At 45.0% G+C, this 24,334-nt stretch overlaps 1 protein-coding gene and 1 pseudogene across 2 annotated transcripts in view; one reads left to right on the forward strand and one right to left on the reverse strand.

Moving 5' to 3' along the window:
- Positions 1-24,334, forward strand: part of LOC120936071 (fucolectin-like) — a 91,454-nt gene that overhangs the window by 51,953 nt on the left and 15,167 nt on the right. The window contains exon 1 of one of the 2 annotated variants that reach the window (XM_040348172.1): positions 21,788-21,846. The exons of the other annotated variant lie outside the window; for it this stretch is intronic. The gene's annotated coding sequence lies outside the window, so the exon portion shown is untranslated. Of the gene's footprint in view, positions 1-21,787; positions 21,847-24,334 lie in introns of those variants that run through there. 2 annotated transcript variants of the gene reach the window in all.
- LOC120936077 lies at positions 14,323-14,833 on the reverse strand (annotated as a pseudogene).

Here is a 24,334-nt window from a genome sequence, read left to right on the forward strand (position 1 = left end):
TTTTTTTCTGCGTAAGTCGCCCGTGAATCGGGATGGACGTAAGTCACGTCTAAGTTTAAAAAATGACGTCCTTGCGATGTCATTTCGCACAATGCACGGTGGGAAATTTCGAAACGGAGCATGCGCAGTTCATTCGGCGCGGGGACGCGCTTCATTTAAATGAAACACGCCCCCTAATCGCCGATTTGAATTCCGCCGCCAGAAATACACTATGCCGCCGTAACTTACAGCTCAAAATCTTTTAGGATTCGAAAGAACGCCAGGTAAGGTACGGCGGCGTAGCGTATCTCTGATACGCTGCGCCGATCTATTTCTATGTGGATCTGGCCCCATATGTTTACACATTTTTCTATTTTATACTCTCCATAATGATACAATTATTCCATGTTATAGATAAAAACAATTTAGATACATTCTACCCTTTTAACCCAATTTCTTATCATTAGGCTTTCTGGTGATTGCCAATATTTTGGAATCCAGTATTTTACTGCATTTATTAGGTTATATATTAGGTGATTATCACCGATTTCTGTATTTGAAGCTTTTTATTTTTAAATCACATTTTTATTCATTTTCCGATTATACAAAATATAAATAGTTTATTCTCCTTTAAAATATAATATATTTATTTTATTTTTCTTTGTACCCTTCACTTCTCCTCTCAGACTCCCACCAACATTGAATATTTCCTTGTGATCTTAAACTGTATCCAACTACACCATATATTTACACATTTTTCTATTTTATTCTCTCCATAAAGATACTATTCTTCCATGTTGTAGAAAAATTATATCCTTTTAACCCAATCTCTTATCATTAGGCATTCTGGTGATTGCCAATATTAGGTGATTATCACTGATTTCTGTATTTGCAGCATTTTCTTTTTATTATTTTTTTGTAATCGTATTTTTATTAATTTTCCGAGAATACAAAATATAAATACTTTATTCACAATCACTTTCACAAAATTGTTCCCTTTTTTCCTCTCCCTCCCCCCATTATCCTTCTTTCTCCTTTAACATATAATATATGTATTTTATTTTCCTCTGTACCCTTCACTTCTCCTCTCAGACTCCCACCAACATTGAATATTTCCTTGTACTCTTATGACACGTACACACGATCGGTCAAACCAATGAGAACGGTCTGATGGACCGTTTTCATCGGACCAAACCGATCGTGTGTAGGCCCCATCGGTTATTTTTCCATAGGTTAAAAAAAATCAATCTTGTTTTAAATTTAACCGATGGATACCTAACCGATAGAAATAAAACGTTCGTTTGTAGGCTCGTCCATCGGTTAAAAATCCATGCATGCTCAGACTAAATTAGGGGACGGGAGCGCTTGTTCTGGTAAAACTAGCCTTCGTTATGGAGATGGAATATTGCTAGAATAAAGTCGTTCTTTTGCTGATGGTATTTAGACAGAGTTCTCCCATACTGACTTCTTTTATTGTTTGCTTGTGATCTCATGAATAATCCTTTTTTTTTTTTTTAAAAGCCAGATCTCCAAAATACATTTTTGTACTCCACATCTCTTTTTTTTATTTCAGGTTTTTTTTTTTTTTTATCAAGTTATCACCACAAATTTTTTTTTTTTTGTTTCCCCCCTCAAGGAGGTTGTGTCCTTTGTTAATTACACATTTTATTTCTGAACTGTTTTATGGCTATTTACCAGAAAAACACAATAGACAAGTATTTAACTTAAATTAAATCTCCATTTATTCTGGACCAAAAAATTAAACATGAAGGGCAACAATTGAGCAATCAGCCAAATATTTGCAGACTTTGGACCCCAAAGGCCCATTCCACCATGATAAACAACAAAATCAATAACATGAAGAGTCCTTCTAATTGGGGTCACAATGTGCTCCCCAAATCCCAGAAATCAGAAGCAGCAGCAGATGTCATACATGACCCCAAGCTGTGGTACTACAACAACCTCGGTTTTCTGGCAGATCAGCTTGAAGCCACGGAATCACTTTCTGGTCTTCCTTGCAGCCTTCCTTCCACAGCTCCCTCCATGGCCCCTTGCAGGTGGTGAGAATGTGGCAGCAGAAGAAGGAGGAGGAGGAGACTGGGCCGGGTCACTGAGTTGTCTGGTCTTAGTCAGCAGGCCCATTCTTCCCCTCTGAATAACAGATGCAAAAAGATCCTCTGCCAGGCCCCGTTGTCGCTCCTCCATATTTTGCAGCTGGTCATCAAGGTAGGAGCTGTAGCCCTCAACAGGGTTAAGGGGGGCCAAAGCCAGTACGGCCAGTGTCCAGGCCAGTAAGGTTCTCTGATGATTGTCTGGCCTCAGGCCCAATGTTAGAAAGGTAGGTCTCAGAATGCCTGTGCAAAAAAATATGAAGAATGCAGCAGGAAAAAATGACAGTGTTCAGTTTGTATACCGCCATGTGTATGGCTGTCAGGAGCAGACGGAACCGGCTGGCCATTATCCCAAAGGCATTCTCGACAGCCGGAAATTAAAAACCCTCCTCTCCGGGGTGAGGGTCCTCTGGGGAAACGGCCTCATGAGGTGTGGTCCAAGGCCGAAAGCTTCATCCGCGACCAACACGAAAGGGAGTCCCTCCACATTGTCTTCATCCCGTGGCAGTACCAGGCCACCAGTCTGGAGACGTTGGGCAAACTCCGTCTGCGCGAATACTTCGCCGTCGGACATCCGGCCGTTCTTCCCCACGTCCACATACAAAAACTCATACTGTGCCGACGCCACCGCCATCAACACAATACTATGAAAACCTGTATGCCCACGTATGCGGACCTGTTTCCCACCCCTCCGCAGTTAGGGAAGTCCCACCGCTGGGCCAATTGGGAAGCCACAGTCTGCCATTCCTGTGGCATAGAAGGAAACTGTGGAGTCAAACAAAAAAAAATTGTACTTTGGCACATAAACATTCCAATCACATTACAAAATACGACCTTGTCAAACATCAGTATAACATTTATTATTGGAGTCAGTATTTCATGCCAAAAAAAATAGGCCCACTTATCAGACTCCTCACCCCTCTAATGGGCCCTTAAACATTTTAAGGGGGGGGGGTTCTAGCTGAGTTTGGGCACAGAAAAAAAAACCTCTAGCACTCTGCCAAAATGGAATGAGAAAAAATAAATTTGGAGACATTTTAAGGGGGGGGGGGGGGGGGGGCAGAACTACAATGGAGCAGACAAAAAACAAGTTGGAAACAGACTAGGTTAGGTGTGTTTGGGCCTAGGATATCATGCTGGACAGGGTAGTGAAGGGAAATATGCATGTAGGCCAAAAAAGGATCATTCAAAGCTTACAACATGCATGGGGACAAAGGGGACATTCACAGCATATTACAATCATGGTAATTATTTAATGATGCAAGAAATACAAGACATTATCATCCATTAAAGACATAGATTGTGATGTGAAAGGAGAAAGCGTACCTCAATATAGTCCTTCTGCATCACTTGTATGATGGCAGAACACGTCTCCGGGATGATGATCCCAAGAGCCTGGGGGGAGATGCCTGTGGAGAACTTGAGGTCCTGAAGGCTTCTCCCAGTCGCCAGGTACCGCAACGTGGCAATGAGCCTCTGCTCGGCCGTGATGGCTTGGCGCATCACAATGTGCTGCCTCGTTATATAGGGGGACAGAATATCCAAAAGACGGTGGAAAACGGGGTCTGTCATACGGAGGAAGTTCCTGAAATCATCAGGGTTATTCTCCTGGATTTCCCTAAGCAGAGGCATATGAGAGAATTGGTCACGCTGGCGCAACCAATTCTTGGCCCATGAACTCCTCCTCGCCCTGTTCACGGCCACAGATCTAGAAAGATTATGAACTGCAGAAGACAGCCCATATGCAGCTCGAACTCGAGAATGAGAACGCACTTCCAACTGGCTTCAAACCGGTCGTCTGGTCAGAACGCACTTAAAACAGAAAGCAACCAAGTACAGCAAGGCCTGTAAAGAACGACCTGAAAAACAGAAAACGAGCGGACAGGAAAGCACTGCAAAACAGATACGACCTGACTGCAAGCACTGAAAGACAGATAGAACCCACAAGCACGAATTGAATCCGAGAAAACGATCTGCAAAGCACGGAAACTGAAAAGCGCAAATCGGCTCAAACCAAATTTTTACTAACACGCGGTAACACGGAATCAGCAAAAGCAGCCCCAAGGGTGGCGCCATTGGATTTGAACTTCCCCCTTATAGTGCGGTCATACGTGGTTTACGGTTTTTAACCGATGGTGTGTAGGCACGACTGACCATCAGTCAGCTTCATCGGTTAACCGATGAAAACGGTCCATCAGACCGTTTTCATCGGATGGACCGATCGTGTGTACAGGGCATTAAACTGTATTCAACCACTCCATATATTTACACATTTTTCTATTTTATCATCTCCATAATGATACAGTTATTCCATGTTGTAGACAAATTCCACCCTTTTAACCCAATCTCTTATCATTTGGCTTTCTGGCAATTGCCAATATTTTGGAATGCAGAATTTTGCTGCATTAATTAAGTGATATATTAGATGATTATCACCAATTTCTGTATTTGCAGCATTTTATTTTTTAATCACATTTTTATAAATTTTCCGATTATACAAAATATAAATACTTTATTCACAATCACTTTCACAAAATTCTTCCCTTTTTCCCTCTGCCCCCCCTCCTTTATCCTTTAATATATAATATATATAATTTTTTTATTTCCTTTGTACCCTTCACTTCTCCACTCCCATCAACATTGAATATTTCCTTGTACTCTTAAACTGTATCCAACCACTCCATATATTTACACATTTTTCTATCTTCTCCATAATGATGCAATTATTCCATGTTGTAGATAAATATATTTTTTTAGATAAATTCTACCCTTTTCACCTAATCTCTAATCGTTAGGCTTTCTGGTCATTGCCAATATTTTGGAATCCAGTATTTTTCTGCATTTATTAGGCGATATTTTAGGTGATTATCACTTATTTTTTATTTTTGCAGCATTTTATACAGTCAAAACGTGGGAAATTGTACATGTATTGTGCAGAAGAACTGTATATCATTTTTTTTTATTAATGTTGACCTGATATACACATTAAAGCATAATGGAAAAAAATGATTTCACAATAGATAAATCCAAATAATTAAATTTTTATAGGAATCGGCGGATTGACGGTTTCTTGCTGTTCATAGATGTATTACATGTTGGATTTTACTGAGAAGTACCTTATTTTCCGGCGTATAAGATGACTTTCTAACCCCTGAAATTCTTCTTCAAAGTCGGGGGTTGTCTTATATGCCGGTAACCTAATGCTTACCTTATCCGGGACCGTGACATGCAGATCGCGGCCGTCCTTTTTTGAAAAGCCGCGCCCCTCTTTCTACTGTTCCGTGATAGGCCAAACACTCCGCTTCCCAGGAGACACTGTGTTTAGTGTTCCGCCTATCACGGATGCCCTCTTGTCCGAGACCGAGGACGCAAGGGCATCCGTGATAGGCGGAACACTAAACACAGTGTCTCCTGGGAAGCGGAGTGTTCGGCCTATCACGGAACAGCAGAAAGAGGGGCGCGGCTTTTGAAAAATGGACGGACGCGGTCTGCATGTCACGGATAAGGTAAGCAGTGACACACTGAGGCATGTTATTGGGCACAGTGAGGCATGTTGTGGCGCACAGTGAGGCATGTAGTGGGGCACAGTTAAGCATGTAATTGTGCACAGTGAGGCATGTAGTGGCGCACAGTGAGGCATGTAATTGGGCACAGTGAGGCATGTAATTGGGCACAGTGAGGCATGTAATAGGGAACAGTGATGCATGCAATTGTGCACAGTGATGCATGTAATTGGGAACAGTGATGCATGTAATTGGGCACAGTGATGCATGTAATGGTGCACAGTCTGTCATGTAATAGCACAGTGAGGTGAGGCGAGGCATGACTAGTAGGAAGGGGGTTGTCTTATATAGTGAGTATATCCCAAAACCTACATTTTAGCTGGAAAATGAGGGGGTCGTCTTATACGCCCAGTCGTCTTATACGCCGGCAAATACGGTAATATAATTTTCAGCAAGTTCTCAATCTGCACAGGTGAATGCAGCACACTTGAATATGCCCAAGAACTGCTGTACTTGAATCTCGTATCAAACCAAAATTATGTCTTTACACAATGTACACTAGTTGTACTAAATAATGAATTTAGTATTATATCTGAAAAGCACTTTACAGTTTTAAATTTGAAATACAAACTTGCAATCCATAATTTTATCTTAAACATTTTGAAATAGAAAGTTCTCGTTTTTATGCAGATTTGACAGTTAATTTCTACACTTTCTGATGAATTGAAGACATCAGAAACCAAAGATGCTGTTTCTGATATGACCTATGTCCTTATACGGAACATCCTTTTTATTTTCATTGATATGATATACATGTAAAATAAATCAACTTAATAAAAAGAATCTGTGTATTGTCTGTAATTATATATGTACATGTAGGAGGCCATATGCATGAAAACATGCTGATTATATATGTAGGCGTGTGGTCTTGCTTTGCAGCACTACACACAGTGGTTGCACTTCAATGCTCTTTTTTACAATGCAAATCTGTGAGTTTGTTGGCAGGATTGGAGGCTGCAATATGGTTTGCTGCATCAGTGGTTAGGGACTTTATCCCCACTCTCTATACCCACGTGAACCAGGGTGGGGGAGAGGGCAGAAACAGAGCCTGGGAATGGACTCCTAATCCACTACCAACTACTGGAGGACCCAAGCCCTCAGACAGACTCAGTGCAGGTGACAATGATGATGGACAACTGAGACAACTGAGACTTGGGGGAGAATGATGATGGAGTTTATGTGCACTGCCTGTTTTCCACTATTAACTGTCTTACTCTATACTGCCTGTCCCCACCATCAACTACTCAGGGCCGGTGCAAGGATTTCTGCCTGCACAAGCGAAGCTCCATTTTGGCGCCCCCCCCCCCCCCCAACAGCCACCCACCTCCCTTGCAAAAATGTTTCTTTCAATAATTACCCCCCTTCACATATCCCCCCACACAGTATTGCCCCCCTTCACATATCCCCCCACACAGTAATGCCCCCTTTCACATATCCCCCCACACAGTATTGCCCCCCCTTCACATATCCCCCCACACAGTAATGCCCCCCTTCACATATCCCCCCACACAGTAATGCCCCCCTTCACATATCCCCCCACACAGTATTACCCCCCCTTCACATATGCCCCCACACAGTATTGCCCCCCCTTCACATATCCCCCCACACAGTATTGCCCCCCTTCACATATCCCCCCACACAGTATTGCCCCCCTTCACATATCCCCCCACACAGTAATGCCCCCCTTCACATATCCCCCCACACAGTAATGCCCCCCTTCACATATCCCCCCACACAGTATTACCCCCCCTTCACATATCCCCCCACACACAGTAATGCCCCCCTTCACATATCCCCCCACACAGTAATGCCCCCCTTCACATATCCCCCCACACAGTATTACCCCCCCTTCACATATCCCCCCCACACAGTAATGCCCCCCTTCACATATCCCCCCACACAGTAATGCCCCCCCTTCACATATCCCCCCACACAGTATTACCCCCCCTTCACATATCCCCCCCACACAGTAATGCCCCCTTTCACATATCCCCCCACACAGTATTGCCCCCCCTTCACATATCCCCCCACACAGTATTGCCCCCCTTCACATATCCCCCCACACAGCAATGCCCCCTTTCACATATCCCCCCACACAGTATTGCCCCCCCTTCACATATCCCCCCACACAGTAATGCCCCCCTTCACATATCCCCCCACACAGTATTGCCCCCTTTCACATATCCCCCCACACAGTATTGCCCCCCTTCACATATCCCCCCCACACAGTAATGCCCCCCTTTCACATATCCCCCCACACAGTATTGCCCCCCCTTCACATATCCCCCCACACAGTATTGCCCCCTTTCACATATCCCCCCACACAGTATTGCCCCCCTTCACATATCCCCCCACACAGTAATGCCCCCTTTCACATATCCCCCCATCACATACCCCCCACACAGTATTTCCCCATCACACATCCCCCCCCCCACACACAGCACTGTCCCCCCCCCCCCCCCCACACAGCACTGTCCCCCCACAGCGCTAATCCCCCCCCCCCCCCACACACACAGCACTGCCCCCCACACACACACACACAGCACTGCCCCACACACACAGCACTGCCCCACACACACACAGCACTGCCCCACACACACAGCACTGTCCCCCCACAGCGTGTGTGTAGTAAATGTACTTACCTGCTCCTCGCCTCGGTGACTTGGTTCCCTACTTGCAGCAGAAGAAGCAACATGTGACGTTCTCCCTCTCTCTGAGTGCCCTGCAGTGCAATCTGGGAGTTGTAGTCACTGCAGAGCACAGGCACCAGAGGGCCAAGTGAAGTCTGTGTGCCTGTGCTCTGTTGGAGAACTACAACTCCCGCCATGCTCTGGGGCTGCCGTCGCCTTCTTTAGGGGAAAGGCTAGGAGGACGGCGCCGCAGCGGTGGAGCCTGCTATTGGATGCAGGCAGCCTGAGCCGTGCCCACCACCACTATGAATGGTAAAGTCTTGTCCCTCGTCCGCCGCCGCGGACCGGACTCTGCGGCTGTGTGCAGCGCGCCCGCCGCTTGCGAGTCCCACACAACATACACCTCTGCTCCGGACAATAAAAAAAAAAAAAAAAAAGGTAATCTTTCCGCCCCGTCCCAGGCTGCGGACCTGCCCGCCCCAAGCGGCCGCTTGGTCCGCCTGGTGGTTGCGCCGGCCCTGCAACTACTCCCTCTTTACTGCCTGTCCCCACCATTGGCTGCCTTTGCAGGGCACACAGTCTGCATATGATGGGCACAGTGGCTGCATATGATGGGTACAGTGGCTACATATGATGGGCACACTCGGCTGCATATGATGGGCACAGTGGCTGCATAATATGATGGGCACAGTTGTTGCATATGATGGGCACAGTGGCTGCATAATATGATGGGCACAGAGTCTGCATATGATGGGCACAGTGGGCTGGATATGATGGGCACAGTTGGCTGCATATGATGGGCACAGTGGCTGCATATGATGATGGGCACAGTGGTTGCATAATATGATGGGCACAGTGGTTGCATAATATGATGGACACAGTGGATGCATATGATGGGCACAGTGGCTGCAATTGATGGCACAGTGAGGCTGCAATTCATGTTTTTGTTTCAGTATTTTTTAGAATGTTTCAGTTTGTTTGCGCCCCCCAAAAATTTTGAGCACCAGCCGCCACTGATCAATTGCTTGCTTTGTATTGGCTGTCCCCACCATCAACTGGCTCCCTCTGTACTGCCTATCCCCACCATCAACTACCTCCTTCTATACTGCCTTTTTTTTTCATTGCACTGACACTAATCCAGGGGCATTTTTCTCTTACTAAGACACTACTGATGGGGGTAATTTTTTTCCTCCCACTGTCACCAAAGCGTGGACATTTTTCACAAACTGATGTTTGTGTAATTCTTCCTCCCACACTGTTATTATTGTGGGTACAAGGACTGGGCCACATGTGTGCATTGTATATAGCAAATAGGCAGATGTTTTAGTTAACCATCTCCTTTAAATCCATGCCTCAGGTCTTTTAAAATTCTGATCATGCTCAGATTTTGTCACACTATTTTCACTTTTTATATGTAAAGCCAGGCAGATTACCCTCATGAGTATTGTTAAGAATTACATATTGTTTATAATGTTTGAATATTTTCAATATTGATTGAAAAGGGGGTTTGATTGTGTGGGTATGCCTACAGATGGGATTGAAATTTTGCAGTGTGAGAAAAAATGTGTGGTCAGTAGGGTGTCCCGGGGCTGGTTACTTTAATCTACACAGTTATAAAATCTCCTTAGCTATAAATCGTTAGAAATCAGCAAGGGAAAGGGGGTGGACCTGAGTAATTACACTCAGCTTCTCGTTTTACTTTTAATTTACTTTTTGTTCAGCTGCCAGAAGCAAAACAAACACTTTGGGAGAATCGGGAGGACTTTGGGATTTGGATGACCATGTCAGTGGCATAGCGTGGGGGGTGCAATCCTGACTCTGTCCCCCAAACTTTCTATTTTCTGTGTCACCATGGCCTGCGCTCCAGACGTCATGTTTAGTTTCAGGCTGCTGCCTGTGATTGGGCGAATGTGGTCATGTGTGTCTTTCCTCCTCCGGCTCAGTGCTGATGTCTTTGTAGCATGCTAGACACCTTTGGCCCAGCTTGGCTCCTCCGGTCCTGGCTCCCCCCTTTCCGTAGACAAGTCTCCATTTGGCAGACTCCCTCGGACCCCCAGCTTGGCATAGGCCGACCCATCTTCGGGACATGGCTGCGTCTCTGTAGCCATCAGGAGCTACACCTACACCTCCAGGCCGGGTTTCCATCCTCCCCAGCATGGTCGCTGGTGCCCTTCCATGCTCCACCAGTGGTTAGTGTAGTGGGTGTTGTAGTAATCAGTGAAGTGGGTGTTGTAGTAATCAGTGTAGTGTAGTGGATGTTGTAGCAGGTAGTGTAGCGGACAGTGTAGTGAAAATTGTAGTGGGTGTTGTAGTGAACACAGTAGTGGGTAGTATAGTGGACAGTGTAGTGTAGTTAGTGTTTTAGTGGACAGTGTAGTGTAGTGGGTATTGTAATGAACAGTGTAGTATAGTGGGCAGTGTAGTATAGTGGTCAGTGTGTAGTGGTCAGGTAGGTCAAAGTAGTGGACAGGTAGGTCAATGTACTGGTCAATATAGGAATCAGGTTGGTCAGTGCAATGGACAGGTAGGTACAGTAAAGCCCTGTACACACGATCGGATATCTGATGGAATCTGATCCGATGGATTTTTCCGTCGGATATCCGATGAAGCTGACTTTCATCAGTCTTGCCTACACACTATCAGTCGAAAATCTGATCGTGCCAAAACGCGGTGACGTAGAACACTACGACGAGGCGAAAAAAAATTAAGTTCAATCCAATTCAATCCAGTTTGTCTGATGAAAACAGTCCATCGGTCTGTTTTCATCGGACAAACCAATCGTGTGTACACGGCTTAAGGCTGCATTCACACCTGAGCGTTTTGTCGCCTGAAGCGCGACGCTCAAAGACGCTAGAGGGGAAAAATAACATTATTCTCTATGGAGATGGTTCACATCTCCAACGCAAAACGCAGAACGCCGAAAGAACGCCGAACGCCTGAATTTCAAACAAGTCCCGGACCCTTTTTTGACGCGCGAATCGGGCAGCTTGGGCGTTTTACATTGATGCCAATGACCTGTACAAAACCACGGGGGAAAAACGCTGCGTTTTGTTGCGGCAAATCACGGGGAAAAACGCTGCAATTTGTCGTGGCAAATCGCGGTAAAAAACGCCGCAAATCTCCTACGCCTAGGTGTGAATGCAGCCTAAGTGTATCTATTATTATTTTATTATTATTATACACAATTTATATAGTGCCAACAGTTTTCACAGCGCATTACAATTTATAGGGGGAACAGCACAATTACAGTACAGTTCAATAAAAAAGGTATAGGAGGGCCCTGCTCGTAGAGCTTACATTCTAAAGGGAGGGGGTGGTGGTACAAAGGGTAGTAGCTGCAGATAATTATTTGATGGGGGTGGTAAGTGTAATGGTCAGTCTAGGAATCATGTAGGTCAGTGTAGAGGTTAGTGTAGTGGTCAGTGTAGGAATCAGGTAGGTTAGTGTAGAGGTCAGTGTAGGAATCGGCAAGGTCAGTGTAGTGGTTGGTGTAGGAATCGGGTATGTCAGTGTAAGGGTCAGTGTAGTGGTCAGTATAGGAATCATGTAGGTCAGTGTAGTGGCCAGTATAGGAATCAGGTTGGTTAATGTAGTGGTCAGTGTAGGAATCTGGCTGGTCATTACTATTGTAGGAAGGGAAGGGACTCAGGGAGTGCAAAAAATCTGTAGGTTAGGGGGCGCAAATTTCTTGCCTTGCCCCGGGTGCGGCATATGGTCTGAGCACTGACAGGCTGACCCCCCACCCCTTCAACCTCTGAAGCAATGCTGGCAGCACTCAAACATTTATTTTCCAAAGACAACCTCTGGAGAACGTGCACTCAACTTCTTTGGTCGACCATGGCGAGGCCTGTTCTGAGTGGAATCTGTCCTGTTAAACCACTGTATGGTCTTGGCCACTGTGCTGCAGCTCAGTTTCAGGGTCTTGACTAGGGATGAGCCAAACACCCCCCCTGTTCGGTTCGCACCAGAACCTTCGAACGGACCGACCGTTCGCGTGAACATTTAGAACCCCATTGACGTCTATGGGGCTCGAACGTTCGAATTCAAAAGTGCTCATTTTAAAGCCTAATATGCAAGTTATTGTCATAAAACATCTTTGAGAACCCGGGTCTTGCCCCAGGGAACATGTATCAATGGGAAAAAAAGATTTAAAAATGGTTGTTTTTTCTGGAACAGTGATTTTAATGATGCTTAAAGTAAAAAAAATAAAAAAATAAAAATTCCTTTAAATATCGTACCTGCTGGGTGTCTATAGTATGCCTGTGAAGTGGCACGTGTTTAGAACTGTCCCTGCACAAAATGAGATTACTATAAGAAAAAAGTAATTTAAAACTGCTTGCGGCTTTAATGTAATGTCTGGTCCCTGCAATATGGATGAAAATCATTGAGAAAAATAGCACAGACACAGACAGTACACACACCACGTAGCTTTAGGTGCATACTGCAGAGGACACAGGCAGTACACACACCACGTACCTTTAGGTGCACACTGCAGAGGACACAGGCAGTACACACCACGTAGCTTTAGGTGCACACTGCAGAGGACACAGGCAGTACACACCACGTAGCTTTAGGTGCACACTGCAGAGGACACAGGCAGTACATACACCACGTAGCTTTAGGTGCACACTGCAGAGGAATCGGGCAGTACAGACACCACGTAGCTTTAGGTGCACACTGCAGAGGACACAGGCAGTACACACCATGTAGCTTTAGGTGCACACTGCAAAGGACACAGGCAGTACACACCACATAGCTTTGGGTGCACACTGCAGAGGACACAGGCAGTACACCACGTGAAAATACTGCAGCTAGCACAATCACCTTCCTGCCAGTAAGTTAGGAAGTGCAGATCTAGCTAAACTATACAGTGTATAAATATATATACAACACCTGGGATGCATATATATCCTCTACACACTGTAAATTTAACTGACTAGCCTGCCTGCCTGCTCTATCTACCTACTAAAAATAACACTCTCTCTCTCTCTCTGTCTTCTCTCTTTTAACCACCGCAACACACTACACAAGGCCGACCTGCAGGCGGTCTTTTATAGTGTGGGGCGTGTACTAAACCCCCTGAGCCATAATTGGCCAAGGCCACCCTGGCTTTTGCCAATTATGGCTCTCCATTTTTTGCAAGCTGCGATTGGCCAAGCATGCGGGTCATAGTTCATGCTTGGCCAATCATCAGCCAGCAATGCACTGCGATGCCACAGTGAATTATGGGCCGTGAAACGCAACTCGAATTTGGTGCGAACGGCCCAAAATGTTCATAATTCGACGAAACAATCGAACATACGATGTTCGAGTCGAACATGATTTTGACTCGAATACCAAGCTCATCCCTAGTCTTGACAATCTTCTTATAGCCTAGGCCATAAAGATGTAGAGCAACAATTATTTTTTCCAGATCCTCAGAGAGTTCTTTCCCTTGAGGTGCCATGTTGAACTTCCAGTGACCAGTATGAGAAAGTGAGAGCGATAACACCAAATTTAACAGACCTGCTCCCCATTCATATCTGAGACCTTGTAACATGGATAAGTCACATGACACCGGAGGGGGAAATGTCTAATTGGGCCCAATTTGCACATTTTTATTTAGGGGTGTATTCACTTTTGTTGCCAGCGGTTTAGACAATAATGGCTGTGTGTTAAGTTATTTTGAGGGGGCAGCAAATTTACACTGTTATACAAGCTGTACACTCACTGAAATGTAGCAAAGTGTCATTTATTCAGTGTTGTCACATGAAAAGATATAATAACATATTTACAAAAATGTGAGGGGTGTATTCACTTTTGTGAGATACTGTATATAAATTATTGAACAGTATACAGGCTCATCGTACATACATATGAGTTAATGTTTTCCTCTCTTGTTGGTATGTACTTGGCCACTGCCTAGATGTGGCAAGCCTGGATTGATTGGTACTCAACACCTGATTTGAGAATATTTGATACTTGATATTAAGTGATAATTCTCTGTATTAGAGATACAGATAGGATAGAGATAGGCTGCGGTCTCTGACTCCAAATTTAATCCTGGTGTGGTATGAACGGAAATAAGCAGTAGTTGGTTGCATCAAACAATCCAAATTATAATTTTTCCATTTCCTTTCCTAGGAAGGTAATCCAAAAATCCCACAATACCCACTGGGTTCATTGACTCTCCTGTGAAAAACTGAAAGTTTTTGAAGTTTCCAAGAATTCCTTGACATTTCTGCTGCTCCAGTCATGAAATGCTGCACTCTCTCAGGATTATTTTTTTCTAGATAACTTTTAATTGCTTTCGTATAATCTTTAATATATTGTTTGATTGCATCCTTTGAGAAGCCAGTTTCCAGAGGTTTGTGGTTCATCATGATATCAACTTCTGATACCGTCACCTTCTCGATCCTGGCACTCAGCATATGCTTTTCCACCAATAAGAGTGTAATTGATGTCACCTTCTTTTCCTTCAACTTCAATATACAACCCATTGCAGACTTCTTTTGTTGGGTAAATGTCATCATTGTTGTTGAGACACTTGTAGGTGATCATGGTGACAGTGAATTGGGCTGAGGGTGAGGGAGTAAAAAGGAATTATTTTTATTTTTAGTTGTACTGTACGTTGTTTATATAGTTGCTGGGTAATTTTCTTTAACCTAAATGATTGTATTCTAAAATGTTATGCCGCGTACACACGATCAGTCCATCCGATGAGAACAGATCGATGGACCGTTTTCATCGGTTAACCGATGAAGTTGACTGATGGTCCATCGCGCCTACACACTATCGGTTAAAAAAACGATCGTGTCAGAACGCGGTGACGTAAAACACAACGACGTGCTGAAAAAAACGAAGTTTAATGCTTCCAAGCATGCGTCGACTTGATTCTGAGCATGCATGGATTTTTAACCGATGGTTGTGCCTACTAACGATCGTTTTTTTCCCATCGGTTAGGAATCCAGCGGTTAAATTTAAAGCAAGTTGGTCCATCAGACCGTTGTCCTCTGTTTAACCTATCGTGTGTACGAAGTCTTAGGCCGCGTACACACGACCGGTCCAAACCGACCATGTGTACGGCCCATCGGACTTTTGACCTTCAGACCAAAGTTTTAGAACTTGCTTTAAAATCGAACCGATGGACGGCTGACCATCGGTCAAAACCGATGGTTAGTACACAAAAGCATCGGTTCAAAACCCACGCATGCTCAGAATCAAGTTGACGCATGCTTAGAAGCATTGAACTTCTTTTTTTTCAGCACGTCGTGTGTTTTACGTCACCGCGTTCTGACCTGATCGGTTTTTGAACTGATGGTGTGTACGCACATCAGACCATCAGTCTGCTTCAGCGGTGAACCGATGAAAACGGTCCGTCTGACCATTCTCATCGGATGGACCGGTCGTGTGTACGTGGCCTTACTGTACCTCAACCATTTGATTGAATGTATTTGCTATCTATTGCAACCTTTCCATTGTAATTGTTTTATTCCTTTTCATGGAATTTATTTTTAATAAAGTGATATTGAAACAAAAATTACAGATCAAAGCCAGATGAATGTGACTAACTACTGATAGATAATCCATGGCCCAGATAAATGAGAACCTTCAGAGACAATTTAACTTGTGGTGTGAATGGAAAGGACCCAGCTAAGGATTCTGCACCCTTCATGCACTCAGTCTGCCCTCTCCTGCTATGATCATCAAACTGTGATAATAATAAAAAAAAAAATATATATATATATATATATATATATATATATATATATATATATATATTGTACAGGACGCCATGGCTGGGTCCTGGAAGGACGTTATATTTCCCCTCTGTTTGGACTGTGGTGCCTTTAAGGGAACGGAAAGGGTTAATGCACCTGTCCAAGGAAGTAGTTTAAAGCAGACAGGAAGTGCAGGTGAGAGTGAAGGAGTGTAGGAGAGTCCAATGCATGGTGAATGGTGGACAAGGAAAGCTGTGGAAGCTAGGAAAAGCTGTGAAAAGCTGTGAAAGGACTTGGCAGTGTCCTGCCTAAAAACCTGCTACTGAAGGACTTACCTGGAAGGACTATTTAACTGCGATAGCAGTTCTGAGCTGTACAAGTCGGTGAGACTGTTATTTCTTTTGTTTTTGCTGCTGGAAGCCATTTAAGTTTAATAAACCTCAGTTTTGATTTAAGAAGCCTGTGTCCTGCGATCAAGCTGGTCCCCCAAACATTACACTGGTGCTCGAATGCGGGCAGGACTGAATAACAGGCATAAGAAGAGAAAAAAAAAAAAAGTTTTTTTCTTTTTGCATTGGACTTTATGTTGAACTGACATTTAAAGGGACAGTACATTGGATTTATGTCCTGGGTTAAAGCTGCACAAACGTTGAAAGCTGAAGCAATGGAGGAGCTAATTAAACAGCTGACCTTGGCTAACATGCAAGCGCAGACTCGCCATGAGGAAGCTAATCAACACCACAAAGAGGCGCTGGCTCTGCAGCAAGAAAATACTCGCCTGTTGGTGGCCCAGTTAGCAGCCCAGCAAGCAGCCCAGCAAGGGGTTATGCAGGCTCAGGTTACTGCCTTAAAGGAAGCGGTGCAGCGGCTGTCTCAGGTTCAGGAGCCAGCGGCTGTTGCCCCTGGCAACCAGGTGACTGTGAGGGCAAGCCATTTTTTACAGAAATTGTCCCTAAGCGATGATGTCGAGGCATTTCTTGCTACGTTTGAGAGGACAGCGGAGAGAGAAGGATGGTCTCAGGACCAGTGGGCCGGCCTCATTGCTCCTTTTCTCACTGGAGATCCTCAAAAAGCCTACTTTGACCTGCCACCAGATGATGCTAAAGACTATCAAAAGCTAAAGGCAGAAATTCTGGCTCGTCTGGGGGTGACTACGGCCGTTCGGGCCCAACGTGTACACCAATGGACATATCGTCCAGATCGGCCACCCCGGTCTCAAATGCATGACCTGGTGCAACTAGTAAAAAAATGGCTGCAGCCTGAGGTGTTGTCCGGCCCCCAAATCGTGGAGCGGGTCGTGCTGGACCGATACCTGAGGTCCCTTCCAGATGACCTTCAACGGTGGGTCAGCCATGGAGACCCCAAAACCGCAAACCTCCTTGTTGAGATGGTGGAACGATATACAGTGGTGGAGGACCTGCTCGGACCTACCAAGCGCATAGGGCCTAGTCTGTCACGGCCTGTTCGACCAACTGCTGCCCTTCGAAAGGATGTTCCAAGGAGCCCTGGGACAAACACCCTGGAAGGCCAAGAGTCACTCCCGGTACCTCCTCAGCGTTCTGTTCCTGTTCGGAGAGGAGGGGATGTACAATGTTGGTGATGTCATTCCTGGGGTCATACCCGGACACACTGCCCACTGCAAGAGGAGCCCATGGAATGCGGGGTTCTTCGGAGGGGGTCTTTTTGTGCCCATAAAGTGTGCACCACACACCTCGACCTGGATGAGGAAAAGTTTGAGTGTGAAGTCCAAGTGAACCACCTCCCTGCCCGGGCTTTGTTGGACTCTGGAAGCATGGTAACCCTGGTTCATCCTAGAGTGATTGGGAAGATCGGTCCGGTAAGAAAAACTTTACGGGTGGTATGCATTCACGGGGACACTAGAGAGTACCCGCTCATCATGTTGTCTATCTCCTCAGCATGTGGCACTGTTACTCAAGAGGTGGGGGTGGTAAAGAACTTGGTGCATGATGTTATAATAGGACGAGACTGTCCATTGTTTACAAAACTGTGGGAACAAGGAGAACAGTTCAGAGACTGGGGAGAAACTAGCCCCCCTGTTCCTGCTGCTGAGAGGGATAACCCTGAACTGCCAAACGTTAATGTGGACCCAAATGAGGAAAATGCTAATGATTGGGTTAATGGTGATGAAAGTAGTGTGGATACTATTGAGGATGTCAAGATATGTGGTCCACAGACCTACCAAAACACTAAGGGGGAGGAGCCTTTCCCACTTCAGGTAATGCTGGGGGAAGAGGATGAGGAAGTGGCCTCTACCCCTGCTCTGCCGGATTTGGGTGTTCCCCAGGGGGCATTTGGGACTGCTCAGATGCAGGACCCCACTTTGGCCCATGCACGGGAACAAGTTGTAGTAGTAAATGGGGTTCCCCAAGAGCCAGGTGCGAATGAGAGGTGGCCACACTTTGCAATATATAATGAATTGCTGTATCGGGTTACCAAGGAGAGAGAAAATGTGGTAGAGCAATTGTTGGTACCCCAACAATATAGACGAAAGGTTCTGGACCTGGCCCATGACGATGTGTTAGGGGGACACCTGGGAGTTGAAAAAACGGAGGCACGGATCACCGACCGGTTTTACTGGCCAGGTCTGAAAGCAGAGGTAAAGAGATACTGTACCTCTTGTCCCACCTGTCAGTTGACTGCGCCGGTGACTAATTTTCGAAGCCCTTTGGTCCCTCTGCCCATAATTGAGGTCCCATTCGAGAGGATAGCCATGGATATAGTGGGTCCCTTGGTAAAGTCAGCTCGAGGTCACTCCTACATATTGGTGATTCTTGACTATGCCACCCGGTATCCTGAGGCGCTACCCCTGCGGAATACCTCCTCAAAGGCCATTGCCCGGGAATTATTCCAGATGTTTACACGGACTGGTTTTCCCAAGGAAATACTCACAGACCAGGGTACCCCGTTTATGTCAAGGGTTATGGCCGATGTGTGCAAGCTGTTCCGGATTAAACAGCTACGCACATCGGTCTACCATCCCCAAACGGACGGGTTGGTGGAACGCTTTAATAAGACCCTTAAGTCTATGCTCAAGAAAGTGGTACAAAGGGATGGGAAAGATTGGGACTGCCTGTTACCAGCTCTCCTGTTTGCTATCCGGGAAGTGCCCCAGGCCTCCACGGGGTTTTCGCCCTTTGAGTTGGTATATGGGCGGAGACCTCGCGGACTTCTTGACGTGGTTAAAGAGGAGTGGGAAAGTGAACCTGTTCAGCATAAGAGTGTCCTGGAATATGTCTCCCAAATGCAGGAAAGGATCCAAACCGTGATGCCGCTAGTCAAAGAGCATTTGCAAAAGGCCCAGGAGGCTCAACGACGGGTCTATAACAGGGCTGCTAAAATAAGGCACTTCCAAGTGGGGGATCGAGTAGCGGTGCTAATTCCCACTGTGGAAAGTAAGTTCTTAGCCAGGTGGCAAGGACCCTTTGAGGTTGTGGAAAAAGTGGGAGAGGTCAATTATAGAGTCCACCAGCCAGGCAAGAGGAAACCGTATCAGATATATCATGTCAACTTGTTAAAGCCCTGGACAGACAGGGAACCGGTGACCTCCCTGGCTAGTGCAAGACTTGAGCCTCAGGTTGGGGTGGAGAGTGTCCAAGTAGCAAATACCCTATCTAAATACCAAAGTCAGCAGGCAAAGGAGTTCTTGCAGAGAAATAAAGAGAAGTTTTCAGACTTGCCGGGGCTAACTAGTATCATAAAGCATGATATTATCACGGAACCTGGAGTCAAAGTTTTTGTCAGGCCCTACCGCATCCCAGAGGCTCAAAGGAAGGCCGTTTCAGAGGAAGTAAATAAGATGCTAGACCTGGAGATCATTGAGGAGTCGCAGAGTGAGTGGTCGAGCCCGATTGTGTTGGTACCAAAGCCCAACGGGACTCTGCGATTCTGCAATGATTTCCGGAAACTTAATGAGGTTTCACGGTTTGATGCCTACCCCATGCCCCGGGTAGATGAACTTATCGAGAGACTAGGTCCAGCCAGGTATATCACAACATTAGACCTTACCAAGGGGTATTGGCAAATCCCATTAACTAAGGCTGCTAAAGAGAAAACTGCTTTTTCTACCCCAGAGGGGAGTTTTCAGTACAGACGAATGCCTTTTGGACTGCAAACTGCTCCAGCCACGTTCCAGCGAGCAATGGATAGGATTTTACGACCTCATCGGGAGTATGCCTCAGTGTACTTGGACGACATAGTCGTTTTTAGCAGAGACTGGGAGTCACACTTGCCCAAAGTCCAGGCAGTACTGGACTCTCTCTGGAAGGAGGGGTTTACAATAAACCCTGAAAAATGTGCTTTGGGAATGGAGGAGGTGAAATACCTGGGCTATATCGTGGGTAGAGGGGTGGTGAAACCTCAAGTCAGCAAGGTAGACGCTATAAAGAGTTGGCCCCGCCCCCTCACAAAAAAGCAGGTACGTGCATTCCTGAGCATGGTGGGATACTACAGGAGGTTCGTACCCAACTTTGCCACATTGGCAGCTCCATTGACCGATCTGACTAAGGGCCGGAAATCGGTCATGGTGGAGTGGAATGCAGACGCTGAGAAGGCTTTTTTGGAGCTTAAGTCAGCACTGTGCCAACACCCTGTCTTGATAGCGCCCAATTTTTCTGAAGAGTTCATTGTCCAAACTGATGCTTCCGATGTAGGATTGGGAGCTGTATTATCACAGGTTATTCATGGTGAGGAGCACCCAGTAGTCTTCCTCAGTAGGAAGTTGACACCAGCGGAGAAAAACTACGCTATTATTGAAAGAGAGTGTCTGGCCATTAAGTGGGCTCTGGAGTCCCTCAGGTATTACCTCTTGGGGAGGAAATTTAGGTTAATTTCTGATCATGCCCCTTTAACGTGGCTGAGGCAAGGTAAAGGGACTAATGCCAGGATTACCAGGTGGTTCCTGGCGCTCCAAGAGTTTAAGTTTATAGTGGAGCATAGGCCCGGGAGACTGCATCAAAATGCAGATGCCCTCTCCCGAGTCCATTGTTTGAGCTCCACTGTTGCCTCCACCTCCTTGGCGTTGGGGCACAGGGGGGGGATATGTACAGGACGCCATGGCTGGGTCCTGGAAGGACGTTATATTTCCCCTCTGTTTGGACTGTGGTGCCTTTAAGGGAACGGAAAGGGTTAATGCACCTGTTCAAGGAAGTAGTTTAAAGCAGACAGGAAGTGCAGGTGAGAGTGAAGGAGTGTAGGAGAGTCCAATGCATGGTGAATGGTGGACAAGGAAAGCTGTGGAAGCTAGGAAAAGCTGTGAAAAGCTGTGAAAGGACTTGGCAGTGTCCTGCCTAAAAACCTGCTACTGAAGGACTTACCTGGAAGGACTATTTAACTGCGATAGCAGTTCTGAGCTGTACAAGTCGGTGAGACTGTTATTTCTTTTGTTTTTGCTGCTGGAAGCCATTTAAGTTTAATAAACCTCAGTTTTGATTTAAGAAGCCTGTGTCCTGCGATCAAGCTGGTCCCCCAAACATTACAATATATATATATATATATATATATATATATATATATATATATATATATATATATAATATACATAAGCGATACAGTGTCCCTTTACATTATTAATAATGTGAATTGTAATGTATTTTTTTATTATGTTCTATGTACAGTATTAATGCATATCACTGAGTTGTGTTATCAGGTATTGGGTTTCCTGTGTTGGAAGATGTATCTACAGAACTCTATTAGCAATAATTGCCCCATACAGAAAAAACGGTTGAGTGGTCTTATCTAAACCTACAAATGTATGAGATTGTTCCTCTTATTTTACTATAAATAGTAAACGTCTATTAGCAATCACAATAGTGGATTTTTAGAGCAGAAAGCTATCCTGTCTAAGGTATGTTCTAATCATTTTACTACATTGTTTAACTTTAAAACATTTTATTATTTATTCTTCTTCTTAATAATAATAATTATAATAATATTATTATATTTTCCTGTACATCTGATGAATCACATAGTTTATATATCCAGCCCATCATGAGTCTTGAAATGATTCTCGAATCAAATCGTTTTCAGCAGATAGGACAACTTTACACGCATTGAAAGTTTTAGCGTATCAATCTACAATTACAATTCACAGATTTACCAAAATTTGTCTGGTTTTCAAATTAGTATTTTTTTTTTCCTTGTTAAGGAGTTTTATTGAGATTACAAGGCAAAACATAACAGAGAAGTTTTTTGAACATGAAAAGACAAAGGGAATGACGCTCTACAAAACACAGGCTAGTTGGAAGACAGAACTTACAGGGAGTAACGGAATACAGTGGAACCTCGGATGACAAGCATAATCCGGTCCAGGAGAATGCTCGTAATCCAAAGTACTCGCATATCAAAGCGGGTTTCCACCTTTCAAGTTAATGGAAACGAAAATGATTCGTTCCGCATTGACTTCAATGGCAAGCAATACCGCATGCGGCCAGAGGCGGGAGGCACCGGAGAGTCTCGGAAACAGCCAGAAAGGCCCGAGGACAGCTCAGCTGACCTCGGCAAACCTCGGAAAGGCTTGGGAACGTAGTATTTCTGAGTCTTTCCTCCGGCGCCCCCCACCTCAGGCCAAACGCAGTACTGCACAGCGCTTTGGCTTGAATCCTGCTAATTTTGCGAGACAACACTCGCAAACCTAGTTAGGATTTTTCAAAATATAGTGCTTGTATTGCGAAATGCTCGTTAACCGCATTACTCGCAATCCAAGGTATACTGTATAACCATTTTTGTTGATATAGGATATTTGAAGCAACAGTTCACCAAGAGTAATGGCCTAGGGTAGATTGCACAGACAGGCTAGTTTTCATATAGAAGCCACTGGTAGATCTGCAAGAGAAGCAGTGTTTTTTGGACTAACCAAAATAGTAGAGGGCATCTAGGTGGTGTGTCTAATAGACAGGATTGGGATAACAAAATACACATATGAAGGTGTGGTTGTTACTAGTTATGAGCTGTGATATACTGGTGGGTGAAGTTGCAGTTCCTTACTATTCGCTTATAGAAAGGGCCATGGCAAGGTTAAGTTGTTTGGCAATGCAAAAACGGGTTGCCTTAGGGGAGACAAAGGAAAAGGGCTGTGCTCTATGAGGTGTGGAAAGCTTCCAAACTATAGGAGGGGAAGGAAAGAAAGGCAAGAGGTGAGAGGAGAAGAGAAGAAAAATTGTCCATAAGGTCAACCTATGGAGCAAGCGCGAGGTGTAGTAAGAAGAACAACCTGATGTCAGCTTTCACGGCAAGAGGACAGTGTTGTTGAATGTCGGCGACAAGCAGTGTGATACCCAAGGGTGCCATATTTTGTCGAATTTGAAGACCTGACCTCTTCCTATATCTGCCATCTTGGCATGTACCGTGGCACGGTTCATCCTGTGCTTTGCCTCAGCTACTATTTGCAAGCTTTCTCTATAGTTTGTTTTGCAGCTGTAAGGAGTTAGACAAGAAGCTTGAATTGGGAACGTGATAAACAGTCAAGTCTCAAGGTAAGGAGTGTAGTGGTTGGTTCTGGCTGCAACAAAATTTCAAAGATTCTGGAAGCAAGAGCGAAAATATTGTTCTAGAAGGTTTGGGCTATTGGGCAGATGAGTGCCCTTTTCCGAACAGCCATGAAAACAAAGAGCCGAGTACGAGGGGGCAATTTTTTTTTATTTACCTTATGGGTTTTTTTCAGGTAGTAGTGACAGAGCGAAAAAAATAAAATGCTTGGTTTAAACTCTATACTACTGTTCTCAAAGCAGTTTTTCCCTTTGAATTAATATTTTTAATATTTAATATTAATATTTTTTTCTCTCTTTAAAGAGGAAGTAAACTCTCTTAAAATCATCCAGAAAAAAAAAACCTGCAAGAGAAAGGCATAATGAGCTAGTATGCATAGCATACTAGCTCATTATGTGGCACTTACCTGAAATCGAAGCCCCCAAAGTGCTCCTCGTTCCCCTCCACTACCGCTGCCATGTCCACTCTGAGCTTCTTCCTGGTATCGCCGCTCCGCTCTGTGATTGGCCGGACCGGCATAATCCCGGCATGATCCCATTCATTATGCCGGGACGCTCAGTGTGCCTGCGCTGTTGTCTATGGCACACATGTGCCGTAGACATCGGTGCAGTGTTTTCTGCAAATATCTCCTTAACTGTGTAGGTTAAGGAGATGTTTCTTGCATCTGCAGGTAAGCCTTAATGTAGACTTACCTGTAGGTGCAAGTTGTCAAAGTGGGTTTCCAACCACTTTAAGGACAGAAGACACCAGACCTGACTGAAAGGTAAGACAGTCAATTTCAGATAAGAGTTCTTTATTTCTGGTACACCTGAGCATGAATGTAGTGTTTCTAGGCTCCAAAATACAGC

The sequence above is a fragment of the Rana temporaria genome, chromosome 4 (genome assembly GCF_905171775.1).
Source record: "Rana temporaria chromosome 4, aRanTem1.1, whole genome shotgun sequence".
NCBI classification, from domain to species: Eukaryota; Metazoa; Chordata; class Amphibia; order Anura; family Ranidae; genus Rana; species Rana temporaria.